Below are 6,000 nucleotides of genomic sequence, written 5' to 3'. Positions count from 1 at the left end.
CACGGCTCCGCGAGCAGCTGGTTCAAAGCAATCGCCATGTGATGAGCGCCTGGCTCGGGGATTTTTTTTTTTTTTTTTTGCTCCCCCCTCCTTTATTTTATTTTATATATATATATATTTTTTTTTTTTTTGGGGGGGTGGGAGGGAGGGAGGGGGGGGGTTAGGCTGTAGCTCGGTGAGCGCACGGCAATATTAACCACAATCCCCGAAACGACAACAACAACAGCTGCAACAAACCCCCCCCTCCTTCCCCAACCCGCCCCCCCAGCCACGACAGCCCCCTCTTTTCCTAAAATCCCCCTCCCCCTTTTCCTAAAATCCTCCTCCCCCCAAAATCACAAACCCGGCTGCAGCGAGCGGGGACCCCCCGAAAGTTGCGCGGAGGCGAGGTGAGTGCGCCTGTCCCCGCCTGAAGGGAAAGGGGGGGGGGAGGAAAGGGAGGAGGGGGTAAATTTGGGGGCAGGCTGCAAAAAGGGGGAGCAGGGGGGGCTGTGCGTGTGCCCCCCCTTGGCTCTTCCTCCCCCCTTGCTCCTGGGGGGCTGCGGGGTGGGGAGCGCTGGGGTGGGGGAGAAGGGAAGGCGCGTTGCGTAACGGGCGGTACATGAGCGTGTGTGTGTGTGATCTGTGGGTATAGAAGTGCCTGGGTATGTACAGATGTGTGTGGGTACGTATATACACCTGTGGGTACCCGTGGGTGTCTATATGTGCGGGACACCCAGCCCCGTGGCTCCCTCCACCTGCAGCGCGGGGCACACGCGGAGCTGGGAGCGTGCCCCCCCCCCCTTTTCCCCTTTTATTTTTTATTTTTTTTATAGGTTCAGGGAGAGAGATGTGAACTCCGCTAGCAGTTTCTTGGATCATTAAAGGCGTAGCGTGTAGGCAAGGCGGCGAGCTGCGAAGACGCTGGCTGTCGTGAGCGAGGCTAAGTGTGAAATCATGCCTCGCCTTTTGTGGAGCAGGCTATTTTTGTAAGGCGGCGGGTGCCGGGCTTCAGGCGCCGCCGGATCGCTCTGCCCTTGCTGCCGGAGCTCCGGAGTAAAGCCGCGTCTCTCCTCCTCCCAGGTGGCGATAAGAAACGTGGGGCAGGAGCCACATCGTATTAGAATTGCACTTCGGGATGTCGGGAAGGGTTGCGAAACTGCAGCGCTGCCGCCGTTGGCTCTAGTTGAAGATGTGTCGGTGTTTTCACGGCGAAATCCCGTTTTGCTGAGACTTTGGGACTGCCGCTGCACTCGTGCGTGTTTTCATCCGGCGTTCGAAGCCTGGAGTGAGGGATTTTTTACGGGCTGAGGTTCTGCCATCGCGGTGGCATGCTCGGCAGCTGGGAGAGGGTGGTGGTGCTCAGGGATGGGGACTGCTCCAGGTACGCGAGTGCTGGAGTTTGAGGTGATTGTGATGGACGTGGTGGCTAGAGTGAAATGATAAGGTTGTGTGTTCAGCTGCTGTCCGCGGGGCTGTCGTGGCAACAGCCTTAAAGCAGTGCAGTACGAGCCTTGACATCTGACAGACAGAAATAAAATTCCCCCTCTGACACCCTCATGTACCCGCCTGGGGTCCGGGTGCTGGAGTGGGGAAGGGGACCGGTGCTGAGCCCCCTCATTTTTGGCTGTCCGGCTTCGGAGGCTGTTGGGAAGGCGCTCTGAGGTGAGCGGTGGAAGGAAAGCTGCGGGAGGACCAGCTGGAAGGACTGAAAATCGGGATCGCGGGTCTGGTTTTCCCGCAAGCGGGCGTTCTCAAAGAGCGGGCAGCCGTCGGGGTGGATGGTTGGAGCTGCCAGGCAGAAAGGCTGCACGGCGGGCGATGCTGGGCAGCGATGCTGTGCAGCTGGTGCTCAGACAGCCGCCTTTCGTGGAAACTTTCACAGTGGGGAGGGTCAGGTGGGAGAGGTGCAGGCAGCAGATGCACGAGTGATGCACGCGTGCTGACGGATCCCGACGGGTCCATCAGCAGGTACCTCACGTCAGGATGGGAGTGTTGGGACAGGTATTGGCAGTCCTTTCTGGCCCGGAGGCACATCTGGAACATCTGTTGGCTTTAATGCCATGCAGGCTTGCAGGATGATGCGCTGGCGATGTGGGTGGGACGCCCTCCTCTCCTCCCTGCTTTGCTTTCGGGAGGTCGTTTTGCAGGATGAGGATCGGCAGCTCTCCCTCCTGAGCTGGGCACGAAGCGGGGCTAGAGATAGCACATGGGTGGCCAGCTCGGAGTGACAGCCCCAGCCCCAAGCAATAGGTGCTGACTGCAGGCTCCCTGCGTGAGGAAGTTCTGGTAAGTCTTCGGCATCAAAGAAGGCATTGGAGACTCATCGGAATTGATGAATTTAACAAAATCCCCATGCCATCTAGGAATCTGGTGTATTGCTTTCTGTGTGCGTGCAATTAGCGACAAGGAGAGCTGAAAATAAAACTCCACGTGGATGGTGTGTATTGCAGAGTATGTGACGGAGGTTGCTCGCTCTGGTGTATTCTAAAACTTTCATTGTGTGATTTTTTTTCTGTTGTGAAGTGCAGAAGCTGTCTTACTTAGCAAGGCTGCAGTCTGATTGCCTGTTATTTTCCTGAAGGTATTCTCTAAAAATAATTGCCAGCCGTGGGGGGAAAAATAAAAATCAACAATCGCGTCTTTTTCATGGGAATTCTTGAAAGGTGTTTCCTCATCATGCACCTCGATGTCCTTTTTGGACAGGACTTTACACACACTTAAATTAAATAAAAGAGACTTCTTAGAGTGTAGCTAATGAATGTCTGTGGCACGAAGCTGAAAAAAGATGTGTAACCAGCATATGCAAAGGAATAATGTGGGTGCTAATGGCATTTCTGTGTAACAGGCAATATATTGGTGTAAGCTGAGTAGCATTTATTGCGTGACTTGTGAACAGCCCCTTGCAATCTCAGTTTTGGTCGCATGAGCACAGGATCTATACTCAAATGAAACCCGATGTGCTTTTTTACTCCAAAGCTGAATGGCTTCTTAGTTTACAAGTGGCATAAACATACCTGCAGTGTTCAGCAAACCTGACTTAGGTTTGAAGGCATGCACACTGCCCATCTTTCACCTCTAGGTCTGAATTTCCATCTCTGCTTGTTTGGGGTGTGATGGCTCTTTATTAGTGGTTTCTGGGAGGAAGCATGTTGGGAGAAATACACCAGTCGTTCCATTAATGTGTTGAAGGAGATCTGAATTCAAGCTGAAATCTCAGCTGTCAGTCCAGGTTACTCCTGCTGCTTTCAGGGCTCCTCCTGACTACAAACACTTTAAGGGAATGTGGAGCAGAGCCTTTGTAGTGTCTGTCATTGTCCTTCTTTACTGACATTTGAAGAGGCTCCTAAATGGTTTTGTTGTAGTGACTGAATGGACAGTAGATTTCCACCCCCAATAATTTCCAAAGGTTTTCCAGAATAGCACTCAAAATGCTTACTCGGCTCTTTACAAAAAAAAATGGTCATCGTTTCTTTAAATTCAGCCAAAAGACATTAACCTTGGCAGCTGCCTGAATATTACGCATTCATTTGAAGCTCGCATCAAGAAGATGTAAAATGTATGAATACAGCCAGCTGAGTTGCAATGTGTTCATTTTGCTTTATAGTTAGGCAGAAACATCTTTGTAGTGTATTGAAAAGAGTGCTACTTATTGTGCCTCTGCTGGGCTATGAATTATAATTTTAAAGCAGGCAGGCAGTGGAATGCATACAAATTTCTTTGTGGCCGCTGATGGACTCGAAGCTCCCGAGTTACCAAAAGTAATAATATTGATCAAAGAACAACCGCGTGTCCAGAACAGGTAAATAAAAAGGATCAAGGTAATAAGTTCTGGAAAACCTTTGTGCTGTGAGTTTACATGCATGGCAGAACTTCCACCCGGCAAAAATCGGGCTTGGAAGCTGCTCGCATTGATTGTCGTGTGAGGAGAGACAGAGGCAGCCTGAAGAAGACCCGCTGTGCTGTCCTGGGGTCTCAGCTGATGATGTTAAGGGGATGGGGAGGGAGACGGTGGCAAGAGTCACCAGGACCCGAGGAGCGCTTTTCTTGGTCACCTTTCACAGGGAAAGGGTCAGCTCCGAGGTTTGCTTCCAGAATTAGCCTAAAGCTTGAATGATAACCTTCCCTGCTGTTACGTCAACAGAAAAGATGCTCGAGGAGCTGGCGGGGACAGAAAAACTTGGGAATTTGCCCGTTTGCCCCTCGTGGGAGTTAAAACAGGAGCTGGAAGCTTGCTTTTTGGTCCCGAGGTTTGGAAACATGCAGACAGGCTGGGATGGGCGGGTGGGTTTTTGTGCATGGGTTCAGGAGTCTCCCCTCTCAGAAGAACAGGAGCTGTTTGCTGCCTGTCACCGTGCACTTCTTCCAGGCTGTAGGGCAGCAATTTTCCTTTCTGAAAAGAGACGAAGCAGTTATGTCTGTTTAAATAAAAGCAGCTAAAGCAAAATGACCCCTGAGACTTCATCACTGCTACTTATTATAGCTGATACCATTGCGTGTTGTTGTTTTTTTTCCCCTCCTTCATTAGTGATCGCTTCAAAATTTAAGCCTGGACTAGGAAAACAGGAACTGTAAGTGTGGAGGTGTTCCTTTGCCCCGATTTGCATGCAGCCTGTTTTTTATTTAGTGGGTAGGTGTGCTCAGTGTATGTGAGAGCAATTCAACATGTCAGCAGTTTCCTACGAGCTGCTCTTGCTGACTCACGTGTCTGGTGCAGCTTGGCGCTCCCCTCGCAGTAAACTATCCACAATAGGAGGCGCGGGCATGCAGGATGTCAGCACCGATCCGTTGTTCAGAGGTTATTTTCAGTTCTCTGGTCACTGCTTTTGCTGTGGTTTCTTCCCCCGTAACACCAAAGCACACCGGCAGTCAGGCAGACTGCTGGTTTGCTGGGTGCACGCCGTGGGGTGGAAACACGTTGCGCCTCTGCGGAGGTTGCTCTTGAAGCCTGTCTGGGTGCTACGTGCGGTCAGCAGGACCGAACCTCTGGGTTTTGTTTCTTTCTTGGGGGAATGGGACATCTGATCTACCAAAAATAAAAAAAAAAAATCCCATGCAACATTGTTCCCAGTTTGGATACATTGGATACAGTGAGTCCTGTACGCAAGTAGTATTCTCCCTTGGGATTTACTAGCCATGCAGTCTCCTGCCCTCCACCCCTTTTTGCAGCAGAAATCTTCTTTAAATCCAGCAAAGAATTCTGATTAGACTTTAGAAACCTGATTTTAGCTGTCTGTAATTTGCAGAATTTTGCCGTGTCTTATAGTCTAGCGCGTACCCCGTGCAGCAGTAACCCTGGCCCCTAGCATGAAAGGATTCCTTCATTTGCATGGAGATGAAAACTTGCACTCTTGTACAACTGTTTCTTTATTTACAGACTCTGTTCCGATTACTCATAAGGATCCGAAAACGATAGCTTCTGCTGACTGAGGATTTTTAACTGATCTTCTTGTTGTGCTTTTTTTTTTTTTTTTCCTTCCCTCCTTTCTTTTCCTTTCTCAGTCTTATCACAAAAGCCCTTACAGAAGCGGAGCGAATTATCCTCCTGCAGTTCTGGATTTACTGAGTTTAAATCCTCAGTCATCGTTTGTGTTTTTCTTTTTTTTTTTTTTTTTTTTTTTTAAGCAGGGCAAAATATAAGTGACTCTAAAAGTGTGATAAACAAAATCAGCTGGTACAAAGCAGCCTTTAATAGCAAAAAGGTGAGTTCTTGTCACTTGTTTTGTTTTTAGTCAACTGCTTTGACCAGTAATGAATAGAAAACCGCATTGAGAGCTTTTGTATCACATGAAGAAAATGGGTGTTCTTGGTTTCCGCCAATACAAATGACTCATCAGAATCAGTAGGGTTTCTACTTCTAATAATAAAAGTGTGGAAGACCTTTAAAACGTGTGGTTTTGGCCCCTGCTCTTAGTGAAAGGTTGGAAAATATTACCTCAAGCTTTTTTTAAAATAAAAAAAAATTATGGAAGCTTTAATGATTTGCTGCACCACAGAAAGTGATCTCGTCCCCTCCAAAAA

The 6,000-nt window shown here is 49.3% G+C and overlaps 1 protein-coding gene across 3 annotated transcripts in view; it reads left to right on the top strand.

The window, feature by feature from the left end:
- The first annotated feature begins 314 nt into the window (after positions 1-314).
- BACH2 (BTB domain and CNC homolog 2) overlaps positions 315-6,000 on the top strand; it is a 184,010-nt gene continuing 178,324 nt past the window's right edge. For 2 of the 3 annotated variants that reach the window (XM_032184055.1, XM_032184051.1), the window contains exon 1: positions 315-389. The gene's annotated coding sequence lies outside the window, so the exon portion shown is untranslated. Of the gene's footprint in view, positions 390-2,192; positions 2,269-6,000 lie in introns of those variants that run through there. The other variant, XM_032184052.1, reaches the window with a different exon arrangement.

Source organism: Aythya fuligula, chromosome 3, assembly GCF_009819795.1.
Source record: "Aythya fuligula isolate bAytFul2 chromosome 3, bAytFul2.pri, whole genome shotgun sequence".
NCBI lineage: Eukaryota > Metazoa > Chordata > Aves > Anseriformes > Anatidae > Aythya > Aythya fuligula.
This window is presented reverse-complemented; position numbering and strand designations above follow the sequence as displayed.